This window comes from Meriones unguiculatus, chromosome 11 (genome assembly GCF_030254825.1).
Source record: "Meriones unguiculatus strain TT.TT164.6M chromosome 11, Bangor_MerUng_6.1, whole genome shotgun sequence".
NCBI lineage: Eukaryota > Metazoa > Chordata > Mammalia > Rodentia > Muridae > Meriones > Meriones unguiculatus.
In genome coordinates, this window is record NC_083359.1 from 11,216,492 (window position 1) to 11,240,767 (window position 24,276).

General features: G+C 47.2%; 1 protein-coding gene and 1 pseudogene across 5 annotated transcripts in view; both read left to right on the forward strand.

The window, feature by feature from the left end:
* Pemt (phosphatidylethanolamine N-methyltransferase) overlaps positions 1-24,276 on the forward strand; it is an 82,946-nt gene that overhangs the window by 36,821 nt on the left and 21,849 nt on the right. The gene's annotated exons all lie outside the window — the stretch shown is intronic.
* LOC110549982 (dnaJ homolog subfamily A member 1-like) lies at positions 5,788-7,483 on the forward strand (annotated as a pseudogene).

Here is a 24,276-nt window from a genome sequence, read left to right on the forward strand (position 1 = left end):
TCCACCCCAGTGGCTCCCATGGGGCCATTTCTGGGAGCAGGCAAATCCTGAGCCACCCAATGTGGGTCTTTGTCTTGTCTTCTGGGTTTCAGTTTCAGTTCTTCCCCTAGACAAATGGTTTTCAACCTTCCTAATGCTGTGAACATGAGGAATTTATGATCGGTGACCCCCGACCATAAATGATTCCGTTGCTACTTCATAACTGTAATTTTGTTACTGTAATGAGTCGTGGTGTAAACGTCTGACATGCGACCCCTGTGAAAGGGTCTTTCGACCCCTACATCCCACAGGTTGAGAACCACCCACTAGACTTAACCTGCTGACAACACACCTCTTGGCTCCTCTTGTCCTTCCTGTGGGCCGGTGCATTCTTGATTCTTTCATTCCATTCCAGAACAACATTTTTGCTCAAAATGTTCTCTTTTGTGATAATGAACTTTTGGTGATGTAGGAAATGCCCTTAGTTTTAGAAATGCTGTGATGAAGGAGGAGTGGATGGATGTCCCGGAGTCTGTGATGTCAGCAAATACAAAATGTTCCAGGACTTTGATGCCAGCGCCTGGAGTTGATTCTTCCTACTTTGATGTGTGTTCAAAAGTCCGTCAGTGAGAAGAAATCCCCTCTATGGAGAGGAAGTGAGGGCTGCCAGGGTAAGGTGAGGCCGTTGGACCCCACTCTACCTCAGCGTGTCCACGTCCACTCTTCCTACATCCTGGTCCTCTTCAGGTGCAGACCCAGAAGCAGCAGGGCTGTCCTCTGGATTCTCAGAAGTAAGTTCAGCCGGGGCCAGGTTCCCAAGTGCTAGGACCACAGGCAGGTGCTACCATGCCGATATGACTTCACTTCCATTCTGAGAACTTGCCCCACGTCCCTGAAGACACCGTTGATGAGCCATCTGGCAGCCTGTCCTGATTGTCCGCGGTTGCTAAGATTTGTCCCGGTTGTTTATTCGTGTGTATGTATGCGTGCGTGTGTGCATGCATGTATGCAGCACAGAGTGTATGTGAAGGTTAGAGGACAGCTGTCAAGAGTTGATTCTCTCCTTCCACCACATGAATCCCAGGGATTGGATGCAGATTGGCCGACTTGGCGGCAAGCGCCTTCATCATTGAGCTGCCTCTCCAGCTCAGGCATCATTTTAATAGGGATGTTTATATGAATGCTGAGTTTGTTAAAGCAATCTTATAAGTAGCTGAAAGCCTGAAACATAAGCTTCAGATAACATGAATAATCTTAATAAAACAAAAAATCTTGTGGTTTTGATCAGTTGTGAAAATGGCACTGAGTAGAAAATATCCAGAAGAAAGTCTTGTTTTAGACATAGTTAAATTCTAGTTTATATTGGCATCTCTAAATTAGAACATTAAAACTTTTGAAAACAGACGAATCTTGCTTCATTAATTTCCAAACTGTAAATTTTTATAATTAGGGGGTATTAATTAGGGACGCTAATTTTTCTTGTATTTTTCTTAGCCTTGGTCTTATACCTGAGGTAAAAACAGACCAAATCATCCAAATAAATACAAAAAAGACTCAACCGCATCAGATAAGTGGTGTTTAAGTTTTAAGGTATAGAGGATGGCAGGTACCTATAGACTGCCCCACAGTTTCCCAGTCCCCAGTGGACAAGTGGACAAAGCACACACGCCCCTTCTGAAGCAACCGCCTGTATGTACCCACTGTCCATTCTAAGAGCCAAGCAACTGAGCAGCCTCCTTACCCAGCATCCTTGCTCCTCTCTAGTGTTTATGAAATGGTGATGACTAAGGAAGATGAGCCAACATTTTAAATGTGTTCTCAGCATGGTTCATTTATATTTTGAACTTTTCAAAGGTTGAATTGAATTTAGCCTTTTTTGGGGGGTGTTGTTTTGCTTCATTCATTTTGCTTTGTTCTGTTTCTTCAAGACAAAGTTTCTATGTGTAGCCCAGAATGTCCCGGAACTCACTCTATAGACCAGGATGGCCTTGAACTCACAGATTTCTGCCTGCCTCTGCCTACAGAGTGCTGGGATTAATGGTGTGTGCCACCATTGGCTGGCACATTTAGTTTTTAACTCAAGTATTTTATGGTTTATATAAAGACCAAAAATTTTAAAAACTCAGTAGATGTTCTTAATTAAGTAATAATATTAATATAATTTTGGCAACCAAAACTAGAAACTTAAGAAAGTGGTTAATTATTTACCTTGAAATCTGAACTGAAATCTGAAAAATCCTAAACACTTTGAAATGAGAAGTGAAGGCACAGTTGCATTTCTAAATCATTTATTAGGTCAAAACTCTAAATGTTTTATCAAGGAAAAAGACATTTGCAAGCTTGGTGACCTGAATTTGGTCTTTGGAACTCACAGTAGAGAGAGAAAATGACTCTAAGAAGTTGTCTGTGGGCACACACGCACACTCACATGCACACACACACACACACACACACAACAACAACAACAACAATAGTAATAGCAATAGATTTTAAAGACTTTAAATAGCCAGTATGAAGTTAGATTTTGGGGGGAAGTTCCAGCTTTCTTCCTCTAAGATGTTTCCTAGTTACCCCAGATACTTCTTTTAACTGATGCTGGTCAAAAGGGATCAGGGTCTGCTGCCTTTTCTAAAAGGGATACTGACAAACAGTTAAACTGCAGGGTTTTTAAAGAATCAAAATAAAAGACACGGTATAATGAAGATGAACAGTCTTTTTTGAGATGTTTTTGTTCTTTAAAAATAGCAGCCCCCTTCCAGGAGAGTCCACACATGGCCTATCCAGTATCCAGCAAGTGCACAGAATGCAGCAGGAGAGAGAGCACAGCTTCAAACACAACTGTCAGCACAGACGGGAAGAAGGCCAGGTGTTCAGGTGGACAAGTTCCAGACTGCCACAGAAATAAAACCATTAGAACAAAGGGGAAGCGGAAGAGTTGTTCAGGCGGCGATGGAGAAAGAAGTGCTGGCGTCTGGCGGTGTTACATGAGGAGATGGGCTCGCCATTGTCAAGAGCCGAAAAGAGAAAGCAAGCCCCCAAACAGATCTTGGGTGTTGAAAGTGTCATATGCTTTTGGTCACGGTAAATACATACAGAAAAGCAGAGTGAACCAAACTCAAATGGAATTTTTAGCATTGTGTCTGTCAGTCATAAGTTCAGAAGCTTTTGTGGGAAGCAGCGGACATGGGGTCACCCTGAGGAGAGGTTTGTTGGGAGGGAAAGACTCATGAACGTGCACAGCCTGAGAGCCTTAACGAGGAGAGCGTTAGGAGAGAATCACACCAGCAGTGGCATGAGGGGGCTGTGAAGGGAGAGAGAGCCTTCCTTTCCACATCCCCAGAGGAGTTGAATTTGTTTGTGTATAGATGACAGGGGTCCCAAGGGAGAGAGCCTCCAAATCCCCAAATGCTGAGAAAGATGAGGCCTCATGGGCATCGGCAGCAATTGGGAGCCTTCAAAACTAGAGCGTAAAGAGGGCTTCCGACTCTTACAGGTTTCCAGAGTGGGTGGGCAACCTTTACACCTCGTGGCCAGCTGTGTGCTTCCTGGCATGGAGACAAGCTTTAGGCCGGACCATCGCTAAACATTGCCTTGGTCCTAGGCAGTGGAAGGGAGGCCAGGCCTGCTTCTCCTGAGTCACAGCAAGTCCCTGTCCTCTGTCCCAAGGGACAGACTGTGGGGGCAGCGCCTGATTACTGGGAGAGAGAGGCAGTTAGAGGGTCCGAGATCTAACAGTTACATAACGTATTGCATCTCTCATAAGAACAGTCTTCTTACCAACATGAATAATATTATGTCCATTAGTCTAATAAACAGAGCCTGGGCATCCTGTGAGCAATGCTGGCTTTATCTTGATATTTTACAATGTACATTCAAATCAAATCGTTAGGTAACTAGACAGGAGAGAAGCATTAACAGGCTTGGAGGCTGGAGGATGAACCTTTCTGTAACAGCGGACTATAGCAAGGAAATAAAAGATAAACACACGAGGAAGGAGCTCTGCGCACCAGGATGGCAAAGCCTTCTCTTTGTATGTACTGTGTACAGCATAAAGCAATCCCTCTCACCGCTGCTCTGAGTCCAGGAGAGACGTCAGTGACAGCTCCGTTTCCCTTCCAGCATTGTTTTTCACTCACTGGAGTAGTCTTGGCCCTTTTTGCTGCAGGTGCCCACAGATCCTCATCTCCAGCTTCACCTGCTTTTCTAGTTTTGAGCTCTAGGTAAAGAGAACATAATTGTCCCTTCCCCCTTTCTGTCTCTTGGGTACTGATAATGAGGTTTCTCTTCATGGGCTTCACATAGGTACCCACCGTTAAGCCTGATGTTGCCCTTCTTGCAAATTTCATCAAAACATCTTTGTGCTTCCTCCTGAGCCCATGTCCAGGAAAAAAAAAATCTCCCGACATTGAACTTAAGAACCTTCAAAGGGAAACTCTGATTCCTGGTACTATATTTCCATATTATGATGTCCAATTTAAAATCCTATTACATTATTTACAACAAAATGTGTTACTTACTAGTAATTATCCTACTAGCAAAATTAACTCATTTCAACATTGGCAAAATATATGTGTATTTCATATATATAAATAGTATATATGATATACACGATATATATTCATATGTATGTCCTAGATACATTCTACAAATACGGCGTAGATCTGTGTATCGGTGAATTCTCTAGAAAACAGAACTGATGCAGTGAGTTTATTTAATAATCTAGCGTACCTGAAAATAGTAGCAGTTGTCTCATACCTTAGAGATTGAAAACCTAGCAGTCACTGGGTCCTTGAGGACAGGCAGCCCAGGAGAAGTCCCACAGTGGCACTCTCACGTTGTGTGAGGCCAGCAACCTGGTAGCCGCTCAGCTCACAAGGCTAAGAGCCTTGCCACTTCTACTCTAGCACAGAAAACCTGGCAGGTTCCTGGAGAGCTGCTCTTGGTCTGTAGTCAATGATGGAAGCCTGGAAACCCTTGGCTCTGACATCAGTGAAGGAACCAGCAGCAGCAGCAGCAACGGAGCAAATCGGCTTGGTGGAGAAAGGGAGGTCAGGTGAGCAAAAGGCAGGTCATCTTCCATCTGCCATGGCCCTTTTTATCCCCACTGATAATGGAAGGCGCCGCCCACACTTGGGATGGATCTCCCACAGGAATCAAGGCAATCAGGACAATTCTGGTGAGGCTTCCTACCCGGGCGTGGTGCTTTGAATAAGAATGGCCCCTGTGGGCTCATATATTTGAATGCTTGGTCATCAGGAAATGGCACTACTTGAGAGGGTTTAGGAGGTGTGGCCTTGTTGGAGTGGGTGTGGCTTTTTTTAAAAAGTGTGTCACTGGGGGTGGGCTTTGGGGTTTCAGAAGCCCAAGCTAGGCCCAGTGGCTCTGTCTCTTCCTGCTGCCTATGGATCTGGACATAGAACTCTCAGCTCCTTCTTTTGCACCATGCCTGCCTGTGTGGTGCCGTATTTTCTACCATGCTGATAATGGACCTCTGAAACTGTAAGCCATCCCCAGACATCTGCTTTTTATAAGAGTTGCATCGGTCACAGTGTCTCTTCACAGCAATAGAACACTGACTAAGACACCAGGTGATTCTAATTTGTGGGAAGCTGACATTAAAAACAACCATAACAACCTGGGACCTACTGCTTTAAGAGACCAGATGGACACTCTGGGAGAAACCAGGCCATGCTCCTTCTTCCGGGGTGGCTGTCCCCCGTGAGCTGAGAGGCTGGCCGAGCTGAGTTCTGCTCTCCTCTAGCCAGCCCACTCACCAACTGTAGGAAACAATTAAAGAAGCCACTCCTTATGGTGTTTGGGTGGGCGGGTGTGTGGGGCGTCAAACCCAATGCATTCAGAATTGGAAAGGGCCTTGAAGAACCTGGACTTGAAGGACCACCCTGAGAAGAGTCCACATGAAGGATACAAATCTCAACAGGTTTATGAAGCTAATGAGGTTCTCTCTGGTTCCTTGTTAAGAATATAACAAGGAGAAGTGGTGATTTCAACAGAGTGGAGTGGTGGTAATTTTAGCACACATGGACATCTTCCATATGTTCTTTGGAGGAGGAGGAAGGGTGCAAACCAAGAAGAGAGGTGAAAGTGGTGTGCATGGGCTCCCAGTGGCCTTAGAGGACTCGTGTGGTGGCGCAGCAAGAAAACTGGCTCCAGGAGAGAATGTGATTTGTTCTGCATGTGAAGGTCGAGGCAGTAGGAAAGGAACAGGAAGGAGAGTGCTATCCCAACTGCAGAGGAACTGGCATCGAGGGCTCCTCAGATAGGACCAGGAATGGCTGAGCAAATTCAGACTTGCGGTGGAGAAAGGATCAGTCTTGAAGACATATGTAAAAAAATGCAATGGAAGAAAGATAGTTTGAAAGATGAGGATTTTAGAAGTTTATATTGACAAAGCATGAAAGACAGCGAGAAGATAACATTCCATGGTGAAGGAGACCATTTTTCGCTTGAAGAGAAGAACTTGACATAGATATGGACTTATAGCTGGTTGAAGCATTATGTGGCTTCAAAAAGCCAGTATCCATTCTTGACAAGTGAACCTTAGGCATCATCTCCCATCCAGGTCTCATTGCCAAGCACCAAGAAATTAAATACTACATGAACACTTGTCAGTATGATGCCAACCATGTGAAAAAGGAGTGGCTGATCACTGAGTTTAAGGCAAACTTTACTGAAATTGGCTTTCTCTGTCTTGAAAAAATATCTTTTCTGGAAAAACTCCTTTCGAAGAGGAAGGATGTAGAAGAGACCGATGAAATTGTCTATGTAGAACTTCAGGACTTTGATCCAAATCAAAGCCGGTGCCATTATAATGGAGAAGCATATAAGGATTATGAACATCACCCCAGAGGTGGTGTTCTGTGTCAACTCAACTGTAGCAGTGTTTTAAAGTTAGGTGAAGAATAAACTCAAATGCTCTGACTTTGCCACATATGTACGCTGATTCGGTGTACACGAGAAAGCCCAATACCAGTAAACTGGCTTTAAAAGCTCCCAGCATCTGTTAGTTACACTCCGTAACTGACTTGGTTGTGCATTAAGAAAAGGTGAGAGTGAGGTGCTAGGTGTTGGCTTCATTGTCTCTTCATTGTTAAGCTATGAAATTAAAATTCTTTATTTAACTGGTAATCAGAAAAAAGTCAGTAGAGCTGCGCTATTCTGTCTATGTATGAAGTGGACTCGTTGTGATGTCTCTGCCTTGTATTGGCTTTGCTATTGCCTGAAGATGACATACTACGAAATACATAGAAAAGAAACCTTCCTGAAGAAGTCTGTTACCATAAGCTGTTCTTAAGGGCTTGCACTTCTAGGGATGCATTCCTTCTGTACACATACACACTCACACGTTTACCAGTCCTTGCTACCTCTTTCTCCCCTCTCTTTGGACCACAGTAAAACCCTTGAGTAGCAAATTCCAAAGTCAAGTAACTTAGAAATCAAAGGGAGAGACCTGTCCACGGAGAAGCGATTTGCACTACAACCCAGGAAGAAGTCTCAGATATGTTCCCAGCTTACTGGAAACCATTTGACCTAGGCTCCGAAGTAAGTATAATTTAATGTTGGTGGCACAGCAAGTCATGAGTAGCTTTAACTGTGCACACTGAGTCACATGTTCACATGCTTAAACCTGGGTGCCTGAATTTGAGCGGCTCTTGAAAAGCATGGCTGTCGTCTAACCAACTGATTACAAAGCCCCACCCCACCACCCAATGAGACAGTAATTGTTATCCCAGGTTCAGTGCACAATGAGTTCAAAGTGGCCAGAGGGATTTTTTTTTTAAACTTAGTTATTTTCAGGAGATCTGTCGCAGAGATTGGTTTTGCCCCGTTGCTGTCGTTAGGAAGCCGTCTTAAGTCTGTGACAGACTAGTTAGGTACAATTCTCCAGGGGTCATGGTCACAGAGGCAATGATCGTTACACACGAATGTCCTTGTTTCTCTGTCTCAAATGAACTGTCTACGGAACTCAACAGCTCGGACTTAGAGGCTCAAAACTCTCCTTGTCACATGGCAGATGTCCAAACAGCTCAGCAGAATTACAACTTTGTTTGGAAAAAACTTTCAAATTGGCAGGGAATGCCTTACAAATGGCAGAATAGCCAAATGGTTCCACAAAAGAACCCTAATAGCTCAGCCAAGTCCCCAGACAGACAGGAAGACGAGGTCTGAGTTACATCGTTGGGGAAGAAACCCAACAGCAGCCAGACTTTCCAAAGAATCCAAAACAAATTCCAAATCCTAATCTTTCTGCCTCACTAAATAGAGGTTTAAAAATCAGCCAAAGGCAGCTAAAGTGGGGAGATAAAAATAGGTCACAGGGTAAAGTGGCTCCAGCAGCTGCTTGGAATGTTCTGTCTTTACATCCCTCCAGGGTCAGCTTGTTGCAGGTGGCAGACACCCAAAATGCATCTTACCTCCCATCTGGGTTGTCAAGATTGTTATCAGGGTCAGAGCCTGGGTCCCAACAGCCCCATTAAACCAGGTTCAACATCCTGCCCTTAGTAACCAATTTAACAAATATGTAATAGTAAAAAGTACAGAGAAGAATTATTTAATGTGGCCACACTGAGAGGAGGGACAGAGTGGTCCAGTGGCCCCTTTCCTGACCAGTCCATTGTCAAGGTCCTCACATGAGGGTGAGGTTTAGGTAGAGGGCCAGAGGAATGCACAGCTCAGCAGTCCTGGCCACAGCACGTGGTCCCTCATTGTCTGTGTTCCAGCCTCTCCTGTAAGCCAGCCTGAAAACTATCAGCATGTGACATCTCTTTTTCCAGAGACAAGTTCTCCCTGTGGTTGGCACAAGGCTTCAGCCTCCTCCTTCTTCCAGCATGAGAGTCTTGGAGACCCCAGCTCTCTGAGGGCTGTGTTCACAGTCTGATAGCCGAAAGGAGAGACACAGGTGTCTTCCTGTCCACGAGGCTACAGGATAAAAGGCGGTCTGCCTTTAAACCAGTAGAGAGGCTTAGATAAATGCTACCCAAAGGCCCATGTGTCTAAGGCATGGCCCCCAGCCTGGGTCACTGTTGGATGTGGTGGGCCCAGCAGGAGAAATCAGTTCCTTAAGTGGGACTCTGGCCCCTCCTCTGCCACAATGCACCGCCGTAGCCCCGAAGCAACAGGCCCGGCTGATCATGGGTGGACACTGAGGGGAAACAAACCCCATTCTCTCTACAGTTAGTCATCTCTGGTGTTTGTGGCAGTGTTGGGAAACCACCTAACACAGCAGGGATCACACTACAGGGACGTAGGTCCCACACATGGCTGCCCCTGTGGGGAGACGGAAGACACGGGGTAGCTTTGTGGACTAGGAAATGCCTTACCTCAGGGCATGAGGACCTGTGGTCCAGGCCAGCCACACTCAGGAGAAAGGCAGCCCAGGAACTAACCCTTCCAAAGCACAGCCTTGTTTCACTTGGCGGAAACACGCAGATTAGGTGTTAGCTTGGAGTGTGGTGGCTCAAATGCTTGTGTCTGGACCAGTTTTGTGTGTGGAGGATGGTCTGAGGTGTCACATCCTGTAGGGAAATGGTCTTGGACCTCCCACTGAGAGTTAAGGAAGTGGGGAAAAGCTCTGATTTTCCTGAGCTGGTTCAGATGTGAAATCAGCTATCAAATGCATTCTGCCCTCCTCACAGGAGGCCGTCCTATGATCTGTTCTGCTACTGCAGCAGAGCTAGGTGCAATCGAAGGAGGGCTTAGATGGAAGGAGGAGGCTGCCCTTTCCTACTACCCAGTTGTATGGCTTCTTTCTGCAAGTTACTTAGGCCCCCGTCTCCTCTGACTCTTCTTTTATAAGTTTTCCTACTTGGCATAGGATTCTGCAAGCCACCTGTCTGCATCTGTTAGGGACCTTTATAGACTTGCAGGAGCTGTGCCTGGCCCCGTGGCACCCCATGGGACTGATATGGAGGCTGCGTTGTTGAGGTGCCTCAAGATAGGAGCTCCATCTTGAAAAATTCTCATCTCCTCCAGTGAGAAGGCTTCCTGTTGTCACTAGTCCCTGTAAGTCACAAACTACATTCATGGCCAGGCTCATAAGTTCTGTGTTGGGTCAGAGAAGTCATGAGCTGGGTTTGCCCTTTGCTGCACATAGCTTGATCATTCAGGTGCCTCTTGCCCCCACACCCCTCCTTAAGGTTCTGGCAGCTGCATACTGAGTAGGGACTTGGATCCTAAGCAGTGTTGTTCCTTTCGTGACCCTGAGAAGGCACTATATCCAATTCTACCCATTTTGGGGGGGTCTACCCATAATAACTGGGGGTCAGGGTGTGGAGGTGAAGGGAAGGTTCTGCACTGACACTATTTTAGCTTTGCATACAGTATAACAACGTGCTCACATGTCTGTGGACAGAGGAAGCTAGAAGAGGGAAGCACAGCTTAGAGTGATGGTGGCATTTGAGGGATGAACTCCCGACCATAGAAATGGTTACAGGACTGAGTGGGTCATGGAGTGTGTATGTGAGGGCCCTTAGAGCGTGGTGGAAATGAGTTAGCTCTCCCCATCAACCCCTTGGGGGCCGAACAAAATGCAAGTTCTGAGGCCTCATTCTGCTGCGGCCTGAGAGCCTGCATTCTCACAGGCTCTATGGTGGTGCTGAGCTGGGAATCACACTGGGTGTGGCAGGTTTTGAGAAGGGGAGAAGGCCAGCCTCTAAGGGAAGAAGCAGCTGCAAAGACCAGAGCTGTGACCCCAGGCTCTCTCTCTGTCAGGATGTTCCAGCCTGGGTGGCCTGTGGGAATGATGTCCAGGAGGTGGCCTCCAGCTTACCCTGCTCCTGATGAGCGTGCTCTCACTGCTTCGACCTGCCAGAGGTAGCTAAGGACCAGACTCAGGCTATGTGGTAAAGCCGTAGGGCCCTGATTGGTCATAGAAGGGCCAGAACTGTGGCTTTAGTCTTCCTGCACTATCCAAACCTTCTCCTTATCTTCAGTGAAGGATGATTCTGTGAATGCATAGGAAGCCCTGTTCTGTGGCCCCATGTCCTTGCTGTGGTCCATCTCTCTCAGCTGGCTCTTCTTAGAAGGCTGAGGCCTCTTCTGGCTTCCGGTGCTCAGAGCAAGGCGTGTGGGCCGGATAGGTGCAGAGAGGTTATAGCAGGTGAGGTCTGGGGTAATTCCGGGAAACTGCAGTGGGCCAAGGGTGCCAGGCAAATGCCTGAGCGTACCTGAGCTGGCCCTCTTTATCTGAGGCCAGCATCTCTCTGGCTGTGACATAGGAGCCCGGAGACATTGCTCTGCCCTGCCTGTTTCTAGATTAACCGCAGGAGTTCCACTGATTCACATTGCTTTCACCTTAATAGGAGGATTAGCTGTGCCAAGTGTTTGCTTTCAGGAAACTTCACTGGCCCTGGAAGGACCTTCTCAGAAGCAGCACCAAGCAGGCAGTGCTTAGGGAGGCCATGTCCAGGCTGCTTAACCATAGAATCAGGCCCAGCAGCTCAGGTGTCTGGGGAAATCTTTCTGTATGGCAGAGACTCTGGTTTCTCTGGACAAAGCTGGATCAAATAGCTTTCAGGCACCTGAGTAACAACCCTTGGGGTCTCGAGCTGTTCATTCCTTGGCAAGTTCTTTATTCCATATGAAGGTCAGAATCCATCTCTAGGAAACAGTCATCACGGTATTTCCCTCTTGGGGCCCCTCATTGCTACCCAGCATCCCTAGTTTCAGAAGACTCTTGAGACCCAATGAAGGCCACGGCACCTGAGGCCATTTATGCGGCCGCTATCAACCCTAGCATTTCTTGGGAGCTAGGCCTTGCTTGGGAGCTACGCCAAAACTTTTGCTTTGCTACTGGCCTGGCCCCGTCCTTATAGAAGCTTCCTTGCTCCTCAAATTACCAGTGAGAAGCCTATGTTACGGGGATATCCTCCATACAGAACAAGGATTATGAGAAGAACCTAGTTCGATTAGGGTCTTTTGCTGACTTGAGGTTTTTTGGAGAAGCCGCTGTACCTGTAGATGTATCAGGTGGGGTTTTCCTGTGGGGTTCTTGGAGGTAACGTCTAGCCTGGTGCCTGTCACCTGCTTCCCATAGAGCTCCACATAGCTGCAGGCCTGTGCATAGTGCTGTTGACATCCACAGCTGTTCTGGGTAGGAACAGCCATTCAGCAACTCCTGTAACCCAAGAGACCTCTCAGCTGTTCTTATCACCAACTCAGCCAAGCTTTGAGCTCCTGGTGCTCTGCATGGAAAAAAGGAGCCACAGGTGACAAAGGAAGAGAAGAAAGTTGCTCTTCCCATCCCCCAGGTAGTAGGTTCACTTCCTGTTCCTTGTGTCTTTGTATTCAGCAGATACTTACAGAATACCTGCCTTACGTTTTGAGGAACTCAGAGGCCAGCCCTTGGAGATTCCCATTTGCTGGGTGTGAATGCATGCCAGGTGCCCCCGGGAGTGGGAGGGAGGGTTCACAAGCAGTGTCACTGGGCCTTCTGGCTCCTGAGCCTGCCCCAGGGAAAGGGCTGTGCCAGGGCAGGGCTGCTGCAGGTTCTGGACAAGCACAGTGTAGGGATACCATATCTTTGTCCAGCACCTGACTAAATGTTTGGTTCCCTGATGGTCCTAGCCCCTGATTTACCTGGGTACCTCGTATGAGAGGGCCACACTGTGCTCAGATAGCTCTGACCCCAGCCACTGGTTCTGGAGGGCTGGTCCATTGAGGCTCAGCCAGTGTTTCCTGAACCTTCCCGATTAACGGATCATCTGGGACCTCAGCTCCTCACCTAGTTGGTGCCTGAGCCCATGTGTTACCCCAGAGCTTCAGGGCAGGTACGAGGGAAGACTTTCTCCTCAGGATACTGTGGCAGTATTGTCCCCATGCAGCCTGTGGCCTGGAGGAAGCATCTGCTGCTTTCCTTTGAGTCTCTCAAGGTGAGGTGTGTGCCCTGCCTGCCAGGTCAGGATTTAGCCTTTCCTGTGTAACCGTCTGGGACCTTCCTGCCTACCCGGCTGGGGATTGGACAGTTGTGAGTAAATGGGGCACAGGAACGCTGGCAGAGAGACGGGCATAGAGTCCCGGGTATGGTATGTTTCCCTGACCTGAAGGAAAGTCCTTGCCTCCCCTGCTCAGCATTCCTGTTAGCAGCTTAGGTTCCAGTCGCACTCAGCTGAAACTCCATAGTCTTTGCGTGTGCAGACGTTTGCTGCAGCTGTGTTTGGCATAACACCATTCCACATTCAGTTTGGGTAGCCAGCTTCTGGGTCAGCCCCCAGTGCATGTACACCATGGAATCCTTTGCACGTATACAGGGACCAAGAAACGAATCTATTCATACATCACAGGGACATCATGTGATGCAAGGAACCGCAGACCTCATGACTACATTTTGGGGGCACACAAAACAAAAAAACAGGTAGCACATAGGCCAGGGGGAAGTGGGGATGACCCGGTTAGTCCAGGGAGCTTCCAAGGAGCACACAAGTCGGTTCCCTGTCTTGGTAGTGTGAATATGACTGCATTTCTTTCTCAGAATTTGTAGACTGTATGTGTAAAAGATACATTTGCCAGGCATGGTGGCCCATTCCTGTAGTTACATCACTTGGGAGGCTGAAGACAAAGGATCAAGAATTAAAGACCAGCCTGGGCCATATTTTTGCAAGACCCCATCTTAAAAAACTCAATTTTGTATAACGGAAGTCTTGGTTTTCTTGTAAACTCAGCTATGTTATGTAATTATGTTTTTGTTTTAATCCCAAGTGTGGGATTTTAGTTGGGCTATAGTTTGTCCACAGCTGTTTATTGTCTCATGTGGGCAAGGCTTTTGCCACCTGGTAAAGGCCTTCCACGGGCAGCACAGAGAGGGGCGTGGCCAGGGCTCTGAGAGTATAAATGTGAGGGCCTAGAAAAAAAAGATGTGGCATTTGGTCTTGGTGTGTGACGTGTGGCAGGTTGAGACCAGAGACCAAAGACCAGAGACCAGGGATGGTGTGGCATTGGAGAAACGCTTCTGGGTGCAGCGGCGTGAGGAGACTGCTTAGCCATGCCTTTGGTTGACAAAGATTGGTATGGAGCCCTAAAAGAACGCCTTGACTCTAAACAGCCGGGAGAAGTAAAGGGGTCTGGGCTCCCCCTCTCCCCAGTAACCTTCTCACTCTCACCTAAGGGTTGGGAGGTTGGAAGTGAGGTTGAGGCCTAAACACCCCAAATAAAGTAGAGTTTTGAAAATGAATGCTACAATTTTGTCTCAATAAATCTGACCTTAAATTAAAAAAAAAAAAAAAAAAAAAAGAACAGACAAAAATCCTCTTGGAAAGTCTACCTATCTTTCTTCATTAAAAAAAAAAAAGAAAAGAAAAGAAAAAAAGAACAAACAGACAAAAATCCTCTTGGAAAGTCTACCTATCTTTCTTCATTTAAAAAAAAAAAAAAGCCTGAAATTAAAGAAACAAAGAAGCCTGCAGATGGGTTGGCAGTAGGTACCACTGTGATGGACATTGTGCTGCTCGTCCCCCGGTGAGTCCGTGACAGGCTTCTTGGGGCAAGGCCTGGCTGCTTATCAGGACAACCACTCCACCGTTCACCAGATACTTGCAAGTTTCCTTCCAACGGCAGGCTGAAGTCCATGTCAATATTGACTGTAGAGGCCACCGGGTTTCACCATATTTGGTTAACCATTGAGGAGTCATCTCTAGGTTATTTTCCAGTGGCTTGGCACGGGTGGGCTGTGTTTTATTTAAAATAAAGAGAACAACTGAAAGAGCTCTACAGAACTCAAGGTCACTGTGCTAGAAAAGCCACAGGGGCAGATGAATCTCAGCGTAAACCTTCCGGCCTTTGTTTTCCTTCCCAGAAGCTTTAGCATGTATCTTTAAAGGAATATGTGCTGGAGAGCTGGCTTAGTCCAAAAAGTACTTGCCACACAAGCATGAGGGACCTGAGTTGGATCCCCAGCTCCCATGTGAGAAGTTAGGAATAGTGATGTACACTTGCAAACCTAGCTCTGGGAAAGCAGAGACAGGCTCGCTGGCCACCCAGCCTGCACTGATCAGCGATCCCTGGGCCACTTAGAGAACTTCTCACAAGACAGAGGCTTCTGAGGATCTTCAAATGCATGTATATATGTGTGCATGTGCGCCCCCCCTCACACACACCACACACACACAAGCACAGAAGGTTGGCTGGTTTCAGGGGGCCTGTGGCCTGCATGGTCCCTAGTCCCTGTTCTGGCCCAAGGCTCTTGGGGAGCTGGCTTTGGAAGAACCGTGAAATACTGATGGAGTGGTGTAATCTCTCAGCAGTCCCCTGTTGAGGTGGGGACAGCAACATTTCTAGCAAAGCTTCGTGGGACCTGAGGGACCGCAAGGCCAGTGCATGCTCTGGCCTGATGCCCTCCTGCAGGAAGGAGAGGATGGGCTGGGAGTTAGGATGAGCCATGTTATAGGTCCCAAGAATCAATCTGGTCTCCTTCAGAGGGCTTTAAAATAGTTTTAAAGTTAATTTTTAATTTGTGCAAATGGATGTTTTTTCCCTGCTTCCATATCTATGTACCACATGAATGCCTGGTGCCCTTGGAGCCAGAAGAGGATGTCAGATCCTCTGGAACTGGGTCTTCTGGAAGAGCAGCCAGCCCTCCAAACACTGAGTCATCTTTCTAGTCCCCTAAGGACTTCTTGAAAATCAGTCTCAAAAAACTCTCTGGCTCCTCCTGCCTGGATCTGTCCTGGAAGTGACAGCTTGGACACAAAGATGAGGTCCTACCTCAGTACATCCCTGTGACTGCCTTTCAGGTCAGCAGACATTCCCCAAACCACCTGGAAGGTTACTTTTCTTGTACCCACGTTAACCCTGTGCCAGGCTAGCCATACCTCAGATTCCCCTCCCGGAGGAGGCTCAAGAAAGGTCTGGCAGGACTAGAGGGATGGCTCAGAGGTTAAGATCCCTGATTGCTCTTCCAAAGGTCCTGAGTTCACTTCCCAGAAACCACACAGTGGCTCACAATCATCTATAATGAGATCTGGTACCCTCTTCTGGCATGCAGCTGTTCATGCAGATAGAACCTCGTAAACATAATAAATAAATAAATAAATAAATGAAATCTGAAAGATAGAAAGGCCTGGCAGCTGTCTACAGTTCCCACAGGTAGAGCAGGTGTCTGGGCTGACGGAAACCTCTGTAAACATCTGCTTGTCTGCCTTGCCGCCGCTCCAAGGTAGAGGTGTAGGCCCCAGAGTCTCAGGGGTTAAGACCTGTGCCAGACTCTCCTCCTCCATCTCTTTCCCTGCCTTACGTTTCTTCTGTGCCCCCCCCACTCCTGTTTTGGTTTGCTTTCTGTTGCTGTGGTAAACACAACTTGGAGAAGAAAGGGTTTATTTCGGCTTCCTGTTCATCCCTGAGGGAAGTCAGGAAGATAACTCAAGCAGAAACTGTGGAGAAATGAGGCTTACTGTCTTCCTCACTGGCCTATGCTTAGCTAGCTTTCTAATGTAGCCACCTGCCTTTGGATGGTGATGCCAACAGTGGCTTCTCTACCAGTCTTTAAATACCATAATTCTTTGAAGACATGGCCACAGGGCAATCTGGGTAAGGTAATTATTCAGTTGAGGTTCCCCTTTTTCAGGTGGCTTAGGTTTTGTCAAGTTTAGAAACTAACCAGTATACCCCCTGCTCAAAAAAGGCAAACACCAAAGCTGGAGACAGACAGAGCCACAGTGCAGGGCAGGGCAGGAGTGGACACCTGCCCAAGGCTGGTGTTGGGAGCTACAGGGCTAGTTGGGGAGGGCCAGATAGATCAAGAGGTCTACAGCTCTAGAGAGTAAACCCTTCAGCCTTGAAGGGCTCTCAGGAACAAGATCTGTGTGGCTGGAGCAATGCAGGGCCACAGGCTGTCGAAACCATTGAGAGTTTGCTGGGGTAGAGAACACAGTTTCCTGAACCTTCTCTTGCCGTGTGTGTTCTACAAGAGCTGCCAGTGCAGCTCTTGGTATAAGTGGCAATGTCCCCACGTCCCCAGCCCCACAAGGAAGACACAGCAGCACCTAGATGGCTTTCGAAACACAGGGGTAGGCCCCATACAAGGCCCGAGTTTGTTGGGTAGCCAAGCACAGAGCCTGGGGTCAGAAGGGGGGGGGTGATACTGTGATAGGGGTTCATTGCTTTTGCTCTGCCCCACCTCCATCTTGCTGGGATAAAAAAAAAAGATTTAGGGGATACTGGGTAATGCCCAAATTCAGATCTGCCTAGGCTTCCTGAAGGAGCATGCCTATGTGAAGAGGCCAAGATGGTGCTGAAAGCTGGTGGACAGCCCTCCCGAGGATAGGGTCTGTGCAGAACCTCCTATCACAGCAGGAGCCGAGTGAGTCAGAATCCTCAGAAGGGGCTGTAACTGGGGCCAGACGTGATGCATTTGCTCACTGTCCTGTGCCGCTGTCCTCTGTGGGGATGAACTCTGTAACAGTGTGTGTGTACTTTGTAGTATGTGTCACAACACTGTGGGCATTTCATAGAAGCTGTTACCCCCTCATCAGGTCTCCTGCCACAGAGAAAGACTGCTGGGGGCTTCGGTCACACGGGGCAGAGTGGCAGGACTGGGGGAGTCATCACCATTTCTCTTCGCCAGGGTTCAACACTGGGTTGCCACCCAGATCCCTTTCTACCTTATTGTTTTGAGGAAGGGTTTCTCACCGAAGCTGGAGCCCACTGTTGTGGCAATACCAGCTGCCCACCAAACCCCAGGGCTTCTCACGCCTCCCGCTTTCACGGCCCTGCGATCACAGGTACACACAGCCACACTCAGCTGACTTTCTCTCTTCCTTTTTAACGTAGACGCTGGAGATCCAAACTCAGGTCTCCATGGTTGCACGGCAAGCGCTATGCTGAGCTGTGTCTTCCGCTAGGGCTGTGAGTGTGAATCCAGCTGCCCTTTATCTGCTTTCTGTCAGTAGACAACACTTTACATTTTGGGAAACTTTTTTATAAGTGGAATTCTCCAGTATGGTTTTGGCCCAGTTTCCTTTACTCTGTGGTAGTGTGAGATGGACGTTTTTTGTATGCTAATTAGCTCCTATTGCACTGTCAATGTGTGTGCACACTGCATGCTGTCGCTGGGTCTAGATTCCTGAGCCTTGAGGAGGGGTTTGATGAGGACGTTCCATTTGGGACTGCATCCTAAAAGTCTGTAACTCTGCCCAGGTGTGGGTCTCTGTGTTAATTCCCACCCACTCTCAGCTGTGGCAGAGCAAGGCACTGATCTGTGGGCATGACAGTGTGCCATTAGGAGTTTTACTGCTGTGTTCCTTTACCAAAATAATAGTATTAGGTTTCCCCTAGGCCCATGGCTCTTCTAGTCTCAGGCTCTGGGCGCTTTAACAATGTTAGGTACAGATTCCATCTCATGGACTGGGCCTTAAATCTAATCAGAAAGTGGTTGGCTACTCCCTTATCATTTGTGCCACTATTATACCAGCATATCTTGCCGGCAGGTGACTTTGTAGCTGGAAGATACTGATGATTACTTTCTCCTCTGGAAGCATGCAGAGTACCTTCCAGTACCATGAATACTGGTCAGCAGGGCGCCAGCTCAACGTACGTGTCGTCTTCAGCAGTAGCTCCTTCCCATCAGGTTGAGAAGAGTAACCAATAGTCTTGGCTGCGATGTTTGGAGGTTTCCATGAGCCCCTTTGGCCAGCAACTCAACGAGATGTAACCCATTCCTGGCACCGCAGGCTTCATATGATGGCACAGGATGTCTAGTTGGGTGCTGTCACCCCTGTTATTTTGGTGATACCAATTAGATTCCTTTCCTACGTGTGTTTATTTTAGGAAGCTTTTACAGTAGGTTTCCACATGGATTGGTGTTCGCTGTCCCTCCTCATAGTCTTTACCCCGTCCTCCTCCCCTCACTCCTTATCCTCCTAGTCTACTTTCTCCTTTTTCTAACAGTATTTCCTCTTTTCCCTTCCTTGAGGGATTTTTCTCCTCTCCCCTAGTCTTTACTGGGTACCTAACCTCTGTGGTCATCTGTATCGCAGCACGCATCCTGAAGGCTTAGAAGCTAACATCCACATAGAAAGAGAATAGACACAATATTTGTCTTTGGGGGCCTGGGTTCCCTTAGTATGATTTTTTTTCTAGCTCTATCCATTTACTTGAAGTTTTCATTTTTTTAACAGCTGAGTAATATTCTATTGTGTAAATTACCACATTTTCTTTATTCATTTATCTGTTTTTGGACTTCTAGGCTATTTCTGATCTCTGGCTCTTATGAATAGAGCAGTAATGAGCATGGTTGAGCAGGTGTCTCTGTGATATGATGTTGAGTCGCTTGGGTCTATGCCCAAGATTGGTATAGCTGGATCTTGAGGTAGAGCTATTCCCAGCTTCCTGAGGAACTGCCACACTGATTTCCACAGTTGCTGTACGAGTTTGCACATTCATCATCAGAGGGTGAATGTTCCCCTTACTCTACATCCTCACCAGCCTGAATGTCATTTCTTTTAATCTTGGCCATTTCTGACTGGTGTAAGAGGAAATCTCAAAGTAGTCTTAATTTGCATTTCCTTGATGACTAAGGGTGTTAAACATTTTTTAAAAAGGGCTTCTCAGACATTTGTGTTTCCTCTTTTGAGAACTCTGCTTAGCTCTGTGCCACATTTTTAAGAGGGTTATTTGTTTTTTTATGTTCATCTCTTTTAGTTCTTTATAAAATGTAGATATTAACACTATCTGATGCGTAATTGGTAAAGATCTTTCCTCATTCTATAGGCTGCCCTTTGCCAAAGTGATGGTATCCTTTACCATACAGAAGCTTCTCAGTTTCATGAGGTCCTGTTTATTAATTGTTGCTCTTAGTGCCTGTGTTATCAGTATCCTGTTCAGGAAGTCTTTTCCTGTGCCCTGAGTTCAAGCCTGTTCCCTGCTTTCTCTTCTGTCAAATTCAGGACATCTGGCCTTATGTTGAGGTCCTTGATTCCTTTGCAGTTTTGTTTTATGAAGGCTGATTTAAAAAGAAAAAAAAAAAAAAAGAATCTATTTGCATTCTTGTACATGCAGCCCATCCAATTTCTGTACTGGTTTTTTGTTGTTTTGTTGCTAGTGCTTTTAGAGTTATTCTGAAAATCTGCCCCTTAGTTCAAAATTGTGAGTTTATTTATAGCAGTGCTTTCCTTTAAGAGTGTTATGGTTTTTCTCTAATCTTTAGCTACCTCATTATTTTGAATTAAATGTATAGAGGGTGTGAGGCAAGCTTCCCACTTCATTCTTTGTCGTGTGGTTTGTCAGTGATGGTATGTGCCGTCACCAACCTGAGGAGTTTTCCTCTCCCCTGGGACCTCCACTCAGGTGAAGGATTTTTGGCTACACCACGGAAAGGAATTTTAGAACAAGCAAAGGTACTGAGTTTATTGAATAGAGATAAGAGAAACTACATTTCCAGATTTAAGGCCTGGCTTGTGTAGAGAGAAGGGGAAGGGAAAGAGGAGGCTTGGAGGAGAGGTTTATTTGTTAAAACGACATATATTCAAAACAAGGATGTAGGTTTTCAGGAGAGGGGCGCACTTAGGTGTCTTCACAATGACTATAGAGAGACTGGAGAGATGGCTCAGTGGTTAAAAGCACTGACTACTCTTCCAGAAGACCTAGGTTTGATTCCCAGCACCCACATCGTAGCTCACAGCAGTCTGTAACTGTTGGTGATCCAATGCCCTCTTCTAGACTCCATGGTATGTACATAGTACATGCAGGCAAAACATCCAGACACATAAAAATTGAAGTATAAAAAAAATCTTTTAGGAAGTGAGTTAGCATTTTATCCTTAAAAATAACTCTATAGCCTCTGTTTGGATGTGCTGCTGGGTGGAGGCTCTCAGAGGACAACTCTGCTTGACTCCTGTCTGCAAGCATAGCGAACTATCGTTAATAGGATCTGGGTTGGTTTTTTCCCATGGGATAGGTCTTGGTTTGTGGCATGCATTGATTGGACCTTTCCTCCATCTCTGTTATATCTGCTCTGTCTTTATACCTGTATATCTTGTAGGCAGGGCAGATTTTGAGTCAAAGTTTTTGTGGTTGGGTTGTGTTCCCCTCTCTCTACTAGGAGACAGTCTAGTTAGAGAGTGTCCTCTTAAGCCTCTATGGCTTCTGCTCTATGGCCTCATACCCTCCCAGAAGCCTACTCTGACTTAGGTCTCAAGTTTGTCAGAGAGATGTCCTTGCCCACGGTTTCTCTCTTCTCTACAGGCCTTTTGTGCTCCCACCCTGCTTTCTTCCACCACCATATCTATCTGTTTGGCATAGGGAGGCTTGCGGAAAAGTAAGGGAAGGAGAAAAGGACCTGGAGGTGATAGAAACTTCACAAGAAGACCAACAGAACCAACTAACCAGGGCCAAGAGGGGCCTGCTGAGACTGAAGCAACCAAGGACCTTGCATGGACTGGGCCTCAGGTCTCATGTGGATCCCTTAATTAGGGGAGTGAGGGTTCTCTCTGACATGGACTCTCTTGCCAGCTTTTAAATTGCTTTCCCCTGGAGGGCCTGCCTTGCCAGGCCACAGGGGAAGGGGACATGCTCAGCTCTGATATGACTTGAAGAGCTGGGGTGGATAGGAAGGAGGTTTCTCCTTTGCTGAGGAATAGCAGAGGGTCATGGGAGAGAGGGAGGGCAGGTGGGGCTCAACCAGGATGTAAAATTAGTAACTAAATTAATTAAAAAAAATAAAACCTTTAGTATGTACTGAAATGTTAGATGAAATTTAAATTTGATTAATAAACAAATAGTATGTTATTTTGTTGAAAAAATAGCTATAGGATTCTATGGCTTTTAAGGTCACATGGTTAAAGGATGTAATTTACAACAAGGTTGAAAGTGTAAGCAAAATATAAGTCAATTTACACGAGCTGACTTACCTGTTTCTTTCACCTTCCAGAATCTCCTCTTGTAAGTACAGCTGTGAAGCGGCTTTGGCAGCACATTGTTCAGTCTCAGGGTGGGAGAGGAGTGCTGACGTAGCTGACTCAAGGCCGCGGCACAGTTTACTATTCTCGCAACCTAGCTGGAGGTGTCTAGGAAAACACTGTCCCCGTTGGCTTCATTAGCTGTGCTGAGGGTTCTTGACTCAGCCAGCAGGAAACGCAAATAGATCCCTATAGATCAAATAGGATGAGGGGCTCCATCCTCTTCCCATGGCCCCTTACTTGTCACTGACTTTCTGTCCTGCCTCGTATGTCCATTGTCTCAGCACTTTGTTGAACTGACTACTCTTTCCAGGCTTGTTTGGTGTGGTGCCTGGTGGAAAAGCAGTTGCTGAGCATATGGGGGTTTCTTCCTGGGTTCTGTATGTTCGTTTTTTTGAGCCAGCAGCACACTGTCCTGATTACTGTTTCGTGTAATAACTTTGAAGTCAGGAAGCATATGTTCTCTAAGTCCTCTTTCTCAAGGTTGTGGTGACTGTTTGGGTTCCCTTGGGTATCCATATGAATGGAAGGACTATCCTATTAATTTCTGCAAGGAAGCCAGCTGAGATCCTCCTGTGGATGCTTTTCCACTGAACACTATACCCTGGAGTGCCCACAGTGACTGTGTAGATAACCCCCTTTCCACTTGTTGGCAAAGTCATTCTCAAGAGTGAGGTTGCTCACCCTCTCTTGATGGACTCTGGGAGTAGGTTCCATCTTCATAGGCTGCTGCAGGCTGTTTTGTAGCCAAAATTAGAATCCAGATTGGATTAGCAATTTGCTGGACTTCCTTAGTGTTTTGCCTCCTGCTGTGTTGTGTGTGTATTTGTCTGTCTGTCTCTCTGTCTCTGTGTGTTTGTGTGTATCTGTCTGTCTCTCTCTGTGTCTCTCTGTGTCTGTCTCTGTGTGTCTGTCTCTGTGTGTATGTGCCTGTCTGTCTTTCGCTGTCTGTCTGTCTAACTCTGTGTGTGTATGAGAGAGAGAGAGAGAGAGAGCCTCCCTGCATTACAGGACTCTAGGAGGCCTGCCTCCTGCCACAGCCCTTTGGGTAGAAAGTAAGCTCATGCATTGGGCTGATTAGAAGTGTCAGCCAGGACTAGATCAGACAAGGTTTTGTGCCCTGGTTGCCAAATGTGACTGGGACCCTCTCCAGGCAGTTCAGTGCATATGTGAATCTGCACAGCAGGAGGGGGCTGGCTTCCTGTATTACTCAGGGTACACATATGTCACAGAACATATATGTATGGAATCTATTGGGATGGCTTACAGGCTTCAGTCCAACTAACACAACAATCACCAGCTGTGAATGGAAAGCCCAAGACTCTATTAGTTGCTCAATCCCAGGTGGCTGGATGTTTCATCTGGTCTTCTGTATAAGCTGGAATCCCAAAAAAAGTAGGCTCCAATGGATGTGCTGGCAAAGTATAAGCAGGCAAAGAACGAACACCCCTTCCTTCTTCCACTGTCCTTATATAGGTCTCAGCAGAAGGTACGGCCCGGATTAAAGGTGTGCCTCAAGATCTGAATGAAAGGTGTGTGTAGATCCAGGTTAAGATTGTGTGTCATGCCACCTCAAGATCTGGAGCAAAAGCTTGTGTCTTCCTGCCTCAAGGTCAGGGTCCCAGGTGTGCCTTCCATTCCTGGATTGTAGTTCACTCCAGATATAGTCAGGCTGACAACTAAGAATAATCACCACACCCCCTCAGTGTGGAAGCAGAGCGTAACTTCATCAGAGATACCAGCTGCGTTCCATGACAGTAGCTTTTCCAGGGTTCATAGCTCCAAGGAGGAAGATGCCCCCCGGCAAGACAAAGATAGGCCTCTTCCTGTCAGGAAGAGAGCTAGACCTCATGTCAGGAGGGAGCTAGACTGTCAGTGCCCGGATGACAGGTAACAAGCATTGGGCGTAGTGGCTGAGAGCAAGGCCACATCAAGGTGAAAGCACAGGGGTGCGTGTTGGATACGGAGGTCTAGGTGGGAGCTTTTGCTCCCCGGGCCAGAAGCTGCCTGCCTCGTGAGTGTGGTGATGGGTCCCGCTGGGTGCTGCTGAGCTCCCGGGCCACACCACCACACCACGCAGGCAGAGTGAGGAGTGTGCCCAGGCCCCGCCAGTGGGTGTGAGATGTGTACGCCAGCTGGCTGAACACACAGGTGTGTTCCAGCCGCTGTCCTGCGCTGGGAAGCATGCACACCTGGGGTGAACTCTTGTGCTTCTGGCCCAGGCCCTCCGGGACTGTTGGAACAAGGGACACCTGCTGGCTCTGGCAGCCTCGGCCGAGCCTTCGACCCCTCTGGGCCAGAGGGGTTCCAGATCCTACCCCTGCTATAGAGCCTTGAGTATCTGGTGAAAGAGCGTGGTAGAGCATTAGGGCCCCTACTGGGAGTCTGTGCTTCT